General features: G+C 36.8%; 1 pseudogene; it reads right to left on the reverse strand.

Moving 5' to 3' along the window:
• Positions 1 to 12660: 12660 nt before the first annotated feature.
• LOC125352683 lies at positions 12661 to 13276 on the reverse strand (annotated as a pseudogene).
• Between the last annotated feature and the right edge of the window lie 2844 nt (positions 13277 to 16120).

Below are 16120 nucleotides of genomic sequence, written 5' to 3' on the forward strand. Positions count from 1 at the left end.
TCCCTTCCCTCCTACTGACACTTTTGTGCCCTTTACTGCTGTTCTGTGCCTGTCTTTGAAGCCCATTCTGGCTCTTTACAGTTAAGCAGCCCAAAGCAAAACTATCTCCATGGCTAGAACTTACAACTAAATTTAGTTCTATTTCATCATCAGGGGTTGCATAATGAGCCCAGTGGTACAAAAATAACAATGAGGATGATGCAACAAATGAAAAGAAACTACATTTGAGTTGTCACACTAGACTGGAAAACCAGAGCAAGGAGTCTGCTGTAGCTAAACAACTTGGCTGAGATGAATGTACTCTATCTTCACAGAGCAGGGACTTTTTCAGTCTGCCTGAAGAGACTTAGGTTGTTGCACAGGAAACTGCTGAGGTGAGGTAATGAATGCCCTGTCAGCTGCTAGGTGCAACAAGTAGCAATAGTGTTTTCTATAACTCAGAATATTTGCTGCATTACGTTTGGTGTAACCATCCAGTGAGTGGCTAGTTCTGCCGCTCCTTTCTGAATATTTGAGCTATCACTAAAATACTCTGAAGAGTTTCTCTTGGATTTTTCTCCTTTATCCTGCAGGCAAGCCTAGAACACTAGTGAATAATCTAACTAGATTCCAACAGAATAGTTAACATCTAAGGAGGATGTGCTGCATGCCAGATCTGATTCTGAACAAGTTATGTAAGTAAAGCAATTAATCCTCACCACTGTTTTTAGGACATAGTACTATAATCATTTTAACTTTATAGGTAAGGAAACAGACAATTATATGTCCTTTCCTGTATAAGACACTGAAAAAAAATAGCATTCTAGTCATTGGGTTCTATTAGGAACATTGAAGGCCTAGTTCATATTTTCAGCTTTCATTTCTAGCCCCTTGTAAGAAGAAAAAATGATTCATTCCTAGCCCTTATTTCTTATGTAGTTCTCATTTTTCTAAAGTGCCCATTTTTATTAACACTTTTATTTAAGTCTTGCTTTCATCATCATGCAGTGACCTCTGTTCCTTCGTTTTTTCTCCTCTGTTCCTTCTTTCTTTTCTAATTTTTCCAATGTCTTCTGCACTCCTCTATCATTTTTTGTTAGTGTGTCTTTCCATTTTACCCCTTTCTCTGAGCTTTTTCAGATACAATGCTTTTTGAGAAGACTTAAGCATTCTGTACTGTAATCAGTGATTTGATTTTCCCTGACTCTTCCAGAGTTCCAAGAGTCAAATAAAAGAACAAATATGAAAATATCTCAAAACATACAATGACATTCTGATGTAAATTATTATAATTTATTTGGCTATAGGGGTACTAAATTTAGTCTGTGCTTGAAATAATTAGAATACAGGAATAAGAAATGAGACATAAGTACCAGGCCAGTAATAGAAGAAGGTTTACGCACCCTCCCTTTCTCCAAATTCTCCAAGGTCCACATCTAGATGTTAGATTCACTTGTCTTGGCTTACTTATGTGTGTCTTAAACTTCAAAGCATCAGCACTGTAGTCAGTACCAAGCAGATGATGGTCATGCCATGGGCTGATCTCCATAAATGATTTCTCTCTAGCCCTGAGGTATGACTTGGAGTGATTGCATAGCATGTGGTTGTTTATTAAGCTAGATATATTCAGTCTAGTTCTTAAGGGGAGAGAGTACCACAAATGTTGAAATGAATGAGAGGTAAGAGGTTGCTTTAGGGGAGGTAAATAATGGTGGCTGCTGACTGTAACATAGCATGATGGAATTGGAAACCAACTACATCAATCTAATAGAATTATGCCCTCTACCAGCCCATACCACTGCATGCGCACGTGGGCGCGCGCGTGCGTGTGCGCGTGCGCACACACACACACACACACACACACACACACACACACACACACCATCCTTTGAATGGTTCCTTAACTTAAAGTGGAAGTAATGACACTCTATTGTGATAATAGCATAAGCAACTTTCAGTAAGGAAGAAGGAACAACTTCTATTGAGCTTCTATGGCCAATTTGTTAACTCACACATTCATGAGCCAGATGAAGGCTCCTGAGTTAAAGGTTGTCTAAGTAGCCAACTCATTTTAATATGACATCAAGAGCTTGTTTGAGGATATAGCAAAGAATGAGATGAGATTCGTATGTAAGATTGTACCTTACACAGTGATCTGGTGTAGCAACACTTTCAAGAAGGAAATCTAGAGGGATAGAAAGGAATTTTTTTTTTAAGCTAGCAAAGATTCCTTAGAAGTTGTTCTGGCCAAGTGCCAGTGGCTCACAACTATAATCCTAGCTATTCAAAAGTATGAGATCTGAGGATTGTGGTTCAAAGCCAGCCTGGTCAAGAAAATCCATGAGACTTTTATCTTTAAGAGTGGCACAAGTGGTAGAGTGCTAATCTTGTGCAAAAAAAAATTTAGGGACTCAGCTCTTGGCCTCTGAGTTCCAAGCCCCAGGATAAGCACACAGAGACTGCTGATCATCAGGAAGAAAGATTTAGCCAACTTTATCATTAATTCAAAGATAATTTTTATTATTGTCATAAAAGTCTTTTGAATGTTACTTCTAATTGTTTAATGAACAATTTCAATAAAAGTATATGAATATAGGAGTAGCCTCCTTGGTCCTTGAACGTAAAGGTGACACATTTCTTATTCTAAGTGTGAAGTATAAAGATTTAAGAGAACTTCAGGAAATGAAAAATCCTGCTCAGTAGTTAACAGGCACCCTCAGCTCACAGCAGGTTCCCTGAGAAGCTGGGGAAAGCTCATAATCTTCCATCTTCAGGGAAGAGCTTTTTCTCAGAACTGAAATGCCTGAAAGGACAAAAGCAGCAGGCTTTTCCAAAATCCCCAGGCCATCTCTTTCCTCCTCAAAATCTCCAGAAGATCTTTATCTTTAGTTGGAATGAAGAAACTCTAGTCTAGGGCTGGGCTAGTGGTAGAGTAGCTTAGTGGTACAGTGCTTGCCTAGCATGCATGTAGCCCTGGGTTCTGTTCCTCAGGACCACATACACAGAAAAATCCAGAAATGGCACTGACTCAAGTGATAGAGTACTACTATAGTGCCTTGAGCAAAAAAGAAGCTCAGGCCCGGAGTTCAAGCCCTGGGACTGGTAAAGATAAAAAAAGACACTCTAGTCCAATCTTCACTGGATTTCATCAGCAATTGGAAGGTCTGAGGCCCCGATTGGTGTAGACCATGGGAGAGGAAGTGTATCTTCTGGAATGTTCATGATGTGAAGATACTTCTTAAGAATTTATCTTTAACAAATGTAAGGATGGCTGTCAAAGGATAAATAGGGAGGGTTTCTCTTCATTAACAAGCTTATAAGAAAACTCAAGAAGTAATGAAGAATTTTCTGTGGTCTGTTGGTTTTATGCAGAGCAGGCATTCAATAAATGATAGCTACTTACAGGCAAACTGTAAAGAGTAAGTTATTGCTTACAAGCTTGATATGATTGGTCATAAGATAAAAGCACTTACTATGAAGTACTTAGTGCTTTCATTTCCATTACTAACTAATTTCCTCTATGTTTTTCTTCTCCCCAACTTGACTATGCAGTCATGTGCCTGGTAGTGATGTTTTGGTCACTGCCAGCTTCTGCAATGGTTGTCCTGGAGAACTGAAGGCCTAAGCTGAGGCCTGGGCTCAAGATGCATAGTATCTGCCTAACAAGAAAATGGCCCTACATTCAATCCCCAATACCATCCAAGGTGAATGGCATATGGTCTAGTACATTCTGTGGTTCACGTGGTAAGAAAGCCATCTAATGGTGCATTAATCAGAACATGTGTCATTCATTGATTTATCAGATCATTGGTATCATTTATCAGTATAACTTTAAATATCAAACAGTTTGGTTTTAAAATTCCCTTAAGATTAATTTCAATGATCAGCATAATTTGTCAGTGTGACTTCCAACATCCAACCGCTTGGTTTAAAAATTATCGTTGGTTTCAAGAAATGTGATCTGAGCATGCAACTCTAAGTGTCTCTGCCCAGAAAGAACAAATACTTTCTTTGTTGTCTAATATATGATGACTTTGTAAATAATTTGTAAATGTTTCCTACTCTAAATTATAACTATTATTCTGGAATTTTAGCCATTAATTTCCCTCCTAAATTATATTTAATGTTTTTTCCTGTTATAATTTTAATTTTGGTCATTTTTGTTCATATTGCAAACATTTTTGCTTAGTGTTTTAAATGATCTGAATTTTAGTTCCATGATTTTATAATTTAATGATTGCATTTGTTTCTTACTTGGATTGATGACATTTTTCAAATTTAACATGTTTTCATTGAGTTCTCAACTCTATGGACATAGATATCAGCCATTAGTCTCACTGATGTGAATTGACCAAATTAACTTCTTTCCTGTTTTGTACTCCACCTCTGTCTTTGATCAGTTTTTTCTTTTTGCTATTTTTATATTACCTAAGTTTAGGCTTTTCTGCTATGCAGAGTGATAAAGAGGTTTAAGTTTTATTTTAAGCCAATCAGTAATTTCTACTTTTAATAATGAAGTAAAAACAGTTGATATCTTACTATCTTAACTATTTTGTGTTTGGTTCTGGGCTATATCAATTGATGCTTTACTTTTATATGTTTTTTACATTTGTCACAGTCTCTTCATTTCTCCTATAGTTCTTAATCTGAACAAAATACATTTGTAATTTGTAAAGAAGTTTAAATATTCTCCTAATTTTAAATTAAAAATCATAATACTTCAAAAATAAACGTTTTAGAGACTTTAGTAGCTTTAACTCATGTTAGTGTTCACCGCAGAATTTACTGGGGTTCCTGGTTTTCAGACAATATACTCAGTGTGTGTCAGAGACATGAGACAAATAGACATTTAAGTGAACTTATAACCAAGAAGTCTAATAAGGTAGTGAATAGAAACTGACTCCTGATTTTGGAAAATATGAGGATAGTAATTCAACTGCTCGAGGAAAATAAAGTGAATGCAGTTTGGTACATGAATGCCACTATTCCAAATATAATCACTGGAGATTTCCAGGAGATGAATATAATAGTGTGGTACTCTATGAGGTTTTGAGTATAACTGTCAAGCTTATAAACTGATGCTAAATATTTTTCTCATTCTGGAGTTTAAAAACTCTGGGTTCGCAATAACCCCCTCATCAAGTGGGCTAAAGACTTACAAAGAGACGTCTCTGATGAGGAAATGAGAATGGCCAAGAGACATATGAAAAAATGCTCTACATCACTGGCCATAAAAGAAATGCAAATCAAAACAACATTGAGATTCCATCTCACCCCAGTAAGAATGTGATATATCAAGAAAACTAACAATAACAATTGTTGGAGGGGATGTGGCCAAAAGGGAACCCTACTTCATTGTTGGTGGGAATGTAAACTGGTTCAGCCACTCTGGCAAGCAGTATGGAGAGTCCTCAGAAGGCTAAATATAGAACTCCCCTATGACCCAGAAGCCCCACTTTTGGGTATCTATCCAAAAGACCACAAACAAAATCACAGTAATGCCACCAACACAACAATGTTCATCGCAGCACAATTTGTCATAGCGAGAATCTGGAACCAACCCAGATGCCCCTCAGTAGACGAATGGATCAGGAAAATGTGGTACATATACACAATGGAATTTTATGCCTCTATCAGAAAGAATGACATTGTCCCATTTGTAAGGAAATGGAAGGACTTGGAAAAAATTACACTAAGTGAAGGGAGCCAGACCCAAAAAAACATGGACTCTTTGGCCTCCCTTATTGGGAATAATTAGTACAGGTTTAGGCAAGTCATAGCAGAGCATCACAAGACCCAATAGCTATACCCTTATGAACACATAAGATGATGCTAAGTGAAATGAACTCCATGTTATGGAAACAATTTTTATATCACAGTTGTAACTACTTTCAACGTCCCATGTGTATCTGTAGCTTCTATTATTGATGATGTTCTTGTATCACCTTCCTGTGGTTGTATCTACACTATCTCTGTAATCTTATCTGAGTATATTGGAAACTGTGTATACTGGTATTGGAAGTAGGAAATTGAAAGGGAATACCAAATTTGAGAGACACAGGCTAAAAAAAGACAAACAACTACAAAAGCAATACTTGCAAAACTGTTTGGTGAAAGTGAACTGAACACCTCATGGGGGGAAAGGGAAGGGGGGAGGGTAGAGGGGGGTATGAGGGACAAGGTAACAAACAGTACAAGAAATGTATCCAATGCCTAACGTATGAAACTGTAGCCTCTCTGTACATCAGTTTGATAATAAAAATTTGAAAAAAACAAACAAAAAACCCCCCCAAAAAACCTCTCGGTTCGATTCCCCAGCACCACATATACAGAAAACGGCCAGAAGTGGCGCTGTGGCTCAAGTGGCAGAGTGCTAGCCTTGAGCAAAAAGAAGCCAGGGACAGTGCTCAGGCCCTGAGTCCAAGCCCCAGGACTGGCCAAAAAAACCCAAAAAACTTCCATCACAAGTCATTGTAAATATATCTGACCCTTTTCAAGACTTACATGTGAAACTATAGCAGGTACTTTACAGTGAAAAAAATAAGAGAAAGTGTAACACCATACTAGTCTTTTCCTGTCAATTTTCTTGATGTCAACCTTTATCCAACAAGGAACCCTTTATCTAAAATGAATTCTATTAGGTTTTAGTGTACAGTTTAGGCACTAGTTACCTCATCTTGTCACACTTTCTATTTCTATGGCTTCAATTGGTTTTTATTTGGTGATCCAGGCCTAAGGTAAAATTGGATTAACCTAAACTTATGCAAGAACAAAACTCTTTTTAAAATTTATTTATTATCAAAGTGATGTACAGAGGGGTTACAGTTTCATATGTTGGGCAGTGTGTACATTTCTTATCCAACTTGTTACCTCCTTCCTCACCCCCCCCACCCCGCATACTCCCTCTCCATTTCCAATGAGTTGTATAGTTGGTTTACAGCATATAGTTATGTAAGTATTGCTGTTCCATTGGTTTTCCTTTTATCCTTTGTCTTTCCATTTTGATATTCCCCTTCCCGTCCCTAGTTCCAATACATGTATATACAATATCCAGGGTACCAAAGCCAGTTACAGTGACATCAGGGGTAAAACCATGAGGAAGAAAGACAAAAGAAAAGGGGCATAATTTCACATGGTATGTTGAAAATAACAACAGCAATGATAAACCACTTATTTCCATAACTTGGAGTTCATTTTGCTTAGCATCATCTTATGTGTTCATATGGACATAGCTATCGAGCTATTGTGATCATCTGCTAGGACTATCCTAGATGTGTACTAATTATTCCCAATGAGGGAAACCATAGAGTCTATGTTTCAAAACTCTTAAGGCAACATTTCTTCTCTGTTCTCACTTTTAGAACTTGACCTTGACTCTGTTTGTGTCCATTAGTTTAACCACAGACTTGTAAATCTGATGTTATCCTGCCATCTACTGGAGTCAGAAGGCTTTGAGATAGCATTGGCCTCCTTTCATGAATGCACCGTGTCAAATGAATAAATAAAGCACAAGTAGCTAAATCCTAAGACTGATTTTAGAAGTGTGAAATTTGTTTGTAAATTTCTATTACTCTTTTTGCTCCAAACATGATCATGTAATTTATATTTTTCAATAAACAGTAAAAAGAAGAAAATGCAATAAAAATAAAGAGGAAAATAGTCCGGGAAGATTCAGTTTTGCCTGTAGTGGTCAGTGTCCTTAGACAATTGTCATAGAAGTAGGCAGAAAGGGATGACATTAGGAAAAATGGCAAAAGAAACTGAAAATTTTTCTCTCCATGAAAGTAGGACAAAAACCAATTCATCAGAATGAACTTTTTCATGGTATTGGAAATAAATGAACATTTGTTCTTCTGGGAGTATGATTTTGAGGAAAACAGAATAGCAGTGAGAAAAACAACACCTATGAAGTTTTAACTTTCACTCATCCCATTATATAGTTTCAAGCTCAATAGTATTCTCCATAGATCATGCCCTACATTTTTGGTGGCAAAGGGAAGTGAATGGAGCAAGAGCAATTCAAAGTATCCTTCTTAAAGATGCTCTTTATTCAAACTGTTAGTAGTCAACTCTGCAAGACCTCACTGGAAAAACCTTTCTTTGTTGGACTTGTTTCAGAACTCATCCTAATGCCAAATGGCTATAAGGAGTGTTGATCAGAACATTTATAGGCTTGGGTAGTGGCCTGCACTGGCCACCTGGGTTATTTTTATAGTAGTTGTAACAAACAATGATCCACTCAAAATCCTGAGAGAAAGTTAGGAAACAAAATGTCCACAGGTGGTTGGGACTTAACAATAGTTTTGCAGACTTAAGCTGAGCACATATTCAAGAAACACCTGAGAAGGCCCTAATCTCTCATCTCTTGCTGATCAACAAGCAGGAAGTCAAAGCTAGGCAGAGGTGTAAACAGCTTTTCTGAGTTTCCAGGCCACATTCTAGCATGCTTACAGAACTCTTTGACCCAAACTGAGATATTATTCCTTTCAGATCTTAAGAAAAATACTCAATTATTAGTTGCAACTGAGTGATTTTTAAACAAGTAACAAAAATACAAAACAAATTCTTGGTGGAATGAGTGCAATGATTTTTCCACAGTTGCCACATTATATTATGAAAATGTCCAGCTTACAATAAAAAAGGAGAAATGTAAATAAATAAGAAGCATGGCCCATTACACAGAAAACAAAAAGAAACAGTGAATAAACGTTATTTCCATAGACTCCTAGATGTTATGTGTACTAGACAAAAACACAAATCTGCTGACTCAAGTATGTTCAAATACCTAAGACACTTCCAGATAATGAAGAGGATCGAGGAAAAGGATTAACCTGTAATAAATAGTAAGAGAGAAAAATAATAAGGAAAAAATAAAAAGAAGTTATAGAACTACTAGACAGGTGGAAATTGGCTCCTTTCTTTCTTTTTCCTTTTCTGTGCTAGGGATTAAACCCAGAGCTTTGTACTTGGTAGGCAAGCACTATTTCACTGAGCTTAATCTTTAGTGCTTAGCCCTGACAGACATTGGGAGGAGTGAAGGTTGAAGCCAAAAGCAGGAGAGCCCATCTGGAAGAAATAAGTAAATAAAAAGCCAAATTGACTGAGGCCTAGCTCAAGTAGGGCCTTGCTAGTTAAGCACACTGCCCTGTGTTCAAACCTTACTACCATTCTCAACAAAAGAAAAAAAAAGGAGGAAGACGAAGAAAGAAGAAAGAGGAGGAAGACGAAGAGGAGCAAAAGAGAAAGACAAGGAGGGGAGCAAGGAAAGAATAAGGAAGAGCAAGAGAGGGAAAGAGAAATTATAGGGCTAAAAAGTGCAAATTTCACAAAATTCCTTTGAGGGAGTTCAAGGGCAGATTTTATCAGGAACAAATAATCAGTGTATTTTAAGATACTTCAAATTATTCAGCTCAATTTCAGAAATGATTGAGTGGTTACAAAATGAACGAAATGTCTAGAATATTCAATAACTATAAAACAGAATAGATGTTAAATATCTAAAACAAAAGCAAGTCTATTAATGCTTGGAAAACATGAATGAAAAATTTTCTAATGTCTCAGCTGTAGAAATTCTTCTAAGGAACATGAAACTCTGTATAGGAAGAGAATAGCTGTTTAACACATGAAGCTTTTGAAAAGTCTACACAAAAAGGATCATAATGATAATACAAATAAAAATTATATTTGTACAACAAATATGATTTACTTCATTACATTACATACAGAAAAGAATTCATATTTCAACATCGAAATATCTAAAATATTTAAGAACCCACTAGGCAAATAGGAAAATAAAGAATATAAAAAAGTAATTTACAAAAGCATAAATACATACAAATGGTGGGTAATAGGACAGACCAAAGTAAGCAACAACTTCCCTTATGGTCATAGATGTTCAAATAAATGAAAAATGGAAATAGCTCAAGAGAGTTCAGTCTCAACCAACATACTCATTTGATAAAAGTATAAAAATTTGAAAAATTATTGGTGATTAACTTGATAAAAGTCTATCCAAATCTTTAAACTATTGGATAACAGCCATAAGTACCTATCTTCCCAAAATTGTACTTTTATTTTTTTGCAGCATTAATCATGCCAAAGATAATTAAAATCAAATTATTGTGTGGTTGCAGTGGAATAGTTAGGTAAATGGTGTCTCTTCCTATTATGGAATATTGTGCAGCTTTTAAACTCAACGAGGCAGAGCACAGCCACCTTCTAAGCATGTTTATAAAGAAAATTAAGAAGAATGATTAAATTGGTGAAAATACTTCTGATTATCTCCTCAAAGTAAGATTTGAAGAAATAGCACAAAAGAGATCTTTAAAATCCTTTTCATTTCTGGAAACTTGATACTGCTTATCCTATTTTTCCCTCTTTCTTACCCTCCTTCCCTCTCTCCCTTTCTTCATCCTTCTCTTCCCTTTCCTTTTTCCTTCTTTCCTTCTAACATTAGCTATGTATTTAAAATTAATTATGTTGTAATTGATAGAAGATTTCTATTCATTTGGAGCAAAGAATGTTTATCTTAGTTCAAATTCTCTTATTATACTAAAAGAGCCCTCCTTTGTCGCATTAGGGGTAATGAAGATGGACCAGTTCACTGACATTTGTTAAAAGGTAAAGGGTAAAGAAGACAGAATCCAGCACACAAAATCGTTAGGGTCAAGTCATAATTTTCCCCCTATACTGAAACAAGAGGATGTAATTAATATTTCTCATATAATAAATTAAAACTTTGAGGAGACTATAAATAAATGACACTGATTCCACAAAGTAATGGATTTGTGAATACAGAATTTTATTAAGTAGTTTATGAATGAAGAAAAGGTTGTTCAGATCTTTTACTTCTATACTGTTCTAAGTCTTAGAAATGTGTTTCATTGCTTCCTGCCTATTTTGTCGTTATGGGAAAAGTTTGTGCTAGAAGAATTCTTTATGTCTTGTAGAAGAAAGGCACTGAGAAGAGGCCTCTTAGTTACAGAGAGAACCAAAAGCAGGGCTTCCCTAAGTATTTTTTTCCATTTTATTTTTTTTAATTTTTTTTCAAATTTTTATTTTCAAACTGATGTACAGAGAGGCTACAGTTTCATACGTTAGGCATTGGATACATTACTTGTACTGTTTGTTACCTCGTCCCTCATTCCCCCCTCACTCCTACCCCTTTTCCTTTCCACCCATGAGGTGTTCAGTTCACTTAGACCAAACAGTTTTGCAAGTATTGCTTTTGTAGTTGTTTGTCTTTTTTTTACCCTGTGTCTCTCAATTTTGGTATTCCCTTTCAATTTCCTAGTTCTAATACCAGTATAGATGGTTTCCAATATACTCAGATAAGATTACAGAGATAGTGTAGATACAACCACAGGAAGGTGATACAAGAACATCATCAATAGTAGAAGCTACAGATACACATGGGACATTGAAAGAAGTTACAACAGTGATATAACAATCATTTCCATAACATGGAGTTCATTTCACTTAGCATCATCTTATGTGATCATAAGGGTATAGCTATTGGGCTCTTGTGATCCTCTGCTGTGACTTGCCTAAACCTGTACTAATTATTCCCAATAAGGGAGACCATAGAGTCCACGTTTCTTTGGGTCTGGCTCACTCCCTAAGTATTTTGAATATATCAGAAAAATACCTTGGTAAAATCCCATTGTTTTGTACAAACTAAATAATTAAGATGAGAAATTCAGATGGTTATGAACATACATATTTGTGTGGTTTATTATATTTGAGTGCAGTGGGATTTTTTCTAAATATTTATGTTATGCTCTGTGTGCATACATGTCATTCCTGGAGCTTAGACTCAAGGCCTGGGCACTATACCTGAGCTCAGGGCTAGCACTCTATCACCTGATCCACAGTTCCACATCTGGCTTTTTGGTAGTTAATTGGAGATAAAAGACTCCTGGACGCTCCTCTGTAGGCTGGATTCAAACCACAATCCACACATCTTAGCCTCTTGAGTGGTTAGGATTAAAGGCATGAGCCATTTCATTTCTTTTTTTTTCTTTTTTTCTGTAGTGGGGCTTGAGCTTGGGCCTGGGAGCTGTCTTTTTTCATTCAAGTCTAGAACTCTACCAATTTGAGCCACAACGCCACTTCCAGTTTTCTAGTGCTTAATTGGAGATCGGAGTCGCATGGACTTTCCTGCATGGGCTGACATCGAATCATGATCCTCAGATCTCAGCCTACTGAGTAGCTAGGATTACAGGCATGCACCACCAGCACCTGGCTACTTTATGTCATTTTTAAGAGTGGACACACTCATTAGATCAGAAGTGTATAAGAAAACATCACAAGTGTCCTGTTAGAATCACTCTAGAGCAATAATAATGTGGCAGCCATCCATGCCCAAAAGCACCTTTGTGGGAGCATTGAGATCTAAGTAGGATATTGGGGAAGCTTGAAGGAACACAAGAAAAGGGAAAGTGGGAATTTATTCAGGCCACAGGCTCATTACTACAGCTATGAGCCTTGAAACAGCCTGAAGGTGACAGTGAATTTCCGTTTATAATCCAAGATGTTTTATTTGTTAAGAATTTAATAAATTAAAACCCATAACATTTAATAAAATGGAGGTGTGAACATGTGTCCTAATTTTAGTACAACACAAAGGCAAACATTTATCATGTGGAGAATAATACAAGATGAAAGACCCTTGGACCAGTGTCATGTGGTTAGTGCATCAAAGAGTTTTATTTCAAGAGACCTCACATCTCCATCCTTTCTTCTTAACCTTCCTTGTAGCTTGTCTAAAGAAGAAAAGGCCCTCACCACTTCTACCCTGGCAATTTCCCAGGTACTGTCACTATATTTCTTCTCTTTTAGGTAGAGAGAGATTACCTGGAAGTACTTCTTTATATTCAAGGTGGGATCCTCAGGTGCCAAAACCGATTCCTCATCTCTAATCACGTGCATCGCGCAGGCCCCGGCTCCTCCAGTTGCTGGTGGAATGCAGTGTGGGCTTCACTGAGGAGTTTGGGGCTCCAGGGAGTAGAGCAGCGCTCTGAGGGCAGCAGGCTGAACATCTGCTGCAGCAGGATCTGCAGGACAGACACAGCCCGGGCCTTCTGCACCTGGCTGACATCCACTATCTCCCGGGGGAACTGGAAGTCCCTTCTGTCCCTCAGACACAACACAGGGGAGACTCTTTTCAGTTGCTCCAGTACTTCCAAGGTCTTCCTGCTGAGCAGCAGGGAGTTCTAAGCAGGTGACAGCCCAGAGATCCAACAGGCCTCCAGCTGCCCAGCACCATGGTGGTCAGTAGAGGGTGCAGGAGGGCCATGGGGAGCTGAGGAGGCTTCTGGCCTTGGCTATGTTGGGGCCTGGTGAACCCTGAACCCAAAGTTCTGTGAAGTCTTTCTGTATATGCTCAACTTTTATATGCTAACCCCAAATTTCATATTCTGAAGTTTTCTCTACATTTTCACTTTCTTTTTTTAAAAAATCTCTCATTAGTAATTTTTCCGCATTGCTAACAAGATAACCCAACACTCAGGTATTAATATTAATGGATAATTCTAGAATTTCAGATGTCTGCCTAAATAGCTCTCAAACTAACCAGAAGTGCTTAGCCTAAAATCAGATTATATATTTACGTAAATAATACACATGTCACACTTTTTTCATCTGTAAGTGCTGCTCTTCTTGTTCTACGAACATTTTTTTTTAACCCAGTACTGGGGTTTTGTTCTAGATACTCATACTGAAGCACTCTATCACTTTATCTGTGCTGTCTCTATTAATCAATTATTATTTATAATTATGAATGTTGTCAATAAATATTAATTTATACTTAATAGCAGTTAATTAGCATCTCTTTATTATTGATATAACTTATTTTTTATAATTTATTATAAATTATTTATAATTTATTATCAATATAACTTATTATTGATATAACTATTATTGATATCACTAACTTTGCCTGGACTGGTGTCAAACTTTCATTCCTCCTACTTCTGACTCCTGGATATGGATCTGGAACTGGATCTACAAGCATGCACCATCATGGGTAGCTTTTAGAAAAGAATCTTCAGCCAAAGTACTTGCCTTCATTTTTATCATGTTTCTTTTACACAGATAGCCAGGCTTCCTCAGACTTACGGTTTCTATAATCATTGGGGATTTATCAGACTATCCATGTCAAGTAAACCCATCCTGATGACTTTTGAACCCTTTTTCTTATAAGGGACTTGCTTCTTTATTACCAAGACACTAAACTCTCTTAGATCATGGTCTCTGTCACTAGATGCATGCCTGGTGGGTTCTGGTTCTCCACAGTGACTTCTCCTTTCTTTTTGGTTACGTATTGATTTAAATTTTATTGTAAAGGTGATGTATAGAGGGGTTACAGTTACATAAGTCAGGAATGAGTACATTTTCTTTTGAACAATGTCACCCCTTCCCTCTTACTTTTCCCCTCCCAATGTCCCTACACTCAAAGTTGTATTGTTCACTTCCACCATAGTATCTAGTGAGTGTCTCTGCTGAATTAATTCATCCTTTGTCCTGTCATTTCTGTGTGTCCCCTTCCCCTCTCCAAATCAGATAAACTAACATGGAAGACAAAAGGCACAGAAATAAAAATAACAGCAATGAACAGAGAAAGTAAAAAAGAAGGAACCAAAAAGATTAAAAGAAAAACACCTCTTGTTTCCATTTCTTGGCGTTCAATTCAATAAGCATCTTTTTATACAGTCATATGCTTATAGCTATTGAACCCTTGTAATCCTTTCCTAAGAATATCCTTTTTTGGTCTCATTGATTGTTTACAGTCCTGTTTAGTTTATCATGTCCAAGTGTAAGTTTTTTGAATTTCCTTCTTGATACTCAAAGACTTATCCAATAAAAATCATTTTATCAAAAGGTGAACCAATGCAACAGCAATACTTACAAGACAATATGCTGTAAACTAACTGGTGCAACTCAGGGAAGGGGGCAGGATGGGAGGAGGTGGGAGAAAAATGAAGGAGGAGGTAACAAGTTTGATAAGAATTGTACTCACTGCCTTATGTATAAGCTGTAACCCCTCTGTACATTACTTTGACAATAAATAAATAAATTGAAAAAATCATTTTATCTTCTGCAGCGGACTCATTTTACTTTTGTTAGGACTAGTTCTGAATCTTCAAATCTTACTAAAACTATTCAAGTCTTGTTATCTTTGTAATTTCTCAGTTGGGTATAGGGAATTTATTGATGACGCTATTCTTCCTTAGAAGCTAATGGGAGGGCAGTTAGTGCCCAAAGTCACATGATTCTGCCTGTTTGCTATGACTCACTCTGACAAGGCAGGGCAGTGAACCCCAGGTGAATATGTTCAAGACTAACAGCATTGCTCCTTTATTATAACTTAAGAAAAAACAGTGGTTTATCAGAAAAGTGAATCATGTTCCTGTATTACCACTTCATCTTGGGGTTAATATACATGGAACGAAGTAAAAGAAAGGCACATAAGCAGCTCCATTTTTTCTATAATTGTTGAGCTAGAGGATTTGTTTTGTTTTGTTCTGAGTTAGGGTCTGGCTATGAAGCCCAGACTGGTCTCAAACTTTTGATCTTCCTGTCTCAGGCTCCCAAGTGTTGAAATTGCTGGCATGGATTTTCACTTCCAGCTAAGACATAAGATTTTTCTCCCCCATTTCAAACTTTCCTAGAAAGCAAAACTGCATAGTTACATATAGGCAAAATGAAAACTGTGTAGTGTGATTTTTTTGAAAGTGAAAGGGAAGTGGCTTTGGTCATTCAATTCACTTCGTTGGCAAATAAGTATTTCTTTCACATACAATTGCAGCAATAGAGTGTAGATAACCCTTCACAGGCTGTACTGGAGTTCTCTTAAAAGAAAAGAAACAAGTATTTTGTTTATCTACTTTTTGTTACATTAAAAGCAATCCCTATCATTAAAATAGTTGTGATAAGCTCTCATAATAATGGTATTTAGCTACTCATATTAATGATGAATGGTTCTAAATTTTCACTTATATATATTGATGTCTTTCCTGAACCTTTATCACCAGGAAAGGTCCCAAATTCTAAATATATCTAAACAGAATATATTCTACTACACAGAATGTTAAAAAACAAAATGCCTAATTCAATCGTGTCCTCTTTTTAATGAACAAAG

This window comes from Perognathus longimembris, chromosome 1 (genome assembly GCF_023159225.1).
Source record: "Perognathus longimembris pacificus isolate PPM17 chromosome 1, ASM2315922v1, whole genome shotgun sequence".
In the NCBI taxonomy this organism is placed as follows: Eukaryota; Metazoa; Chordata; class Mammalia; order Rodentia; family Heteromyidae; genus Perognathus; species Perognathus longimembris.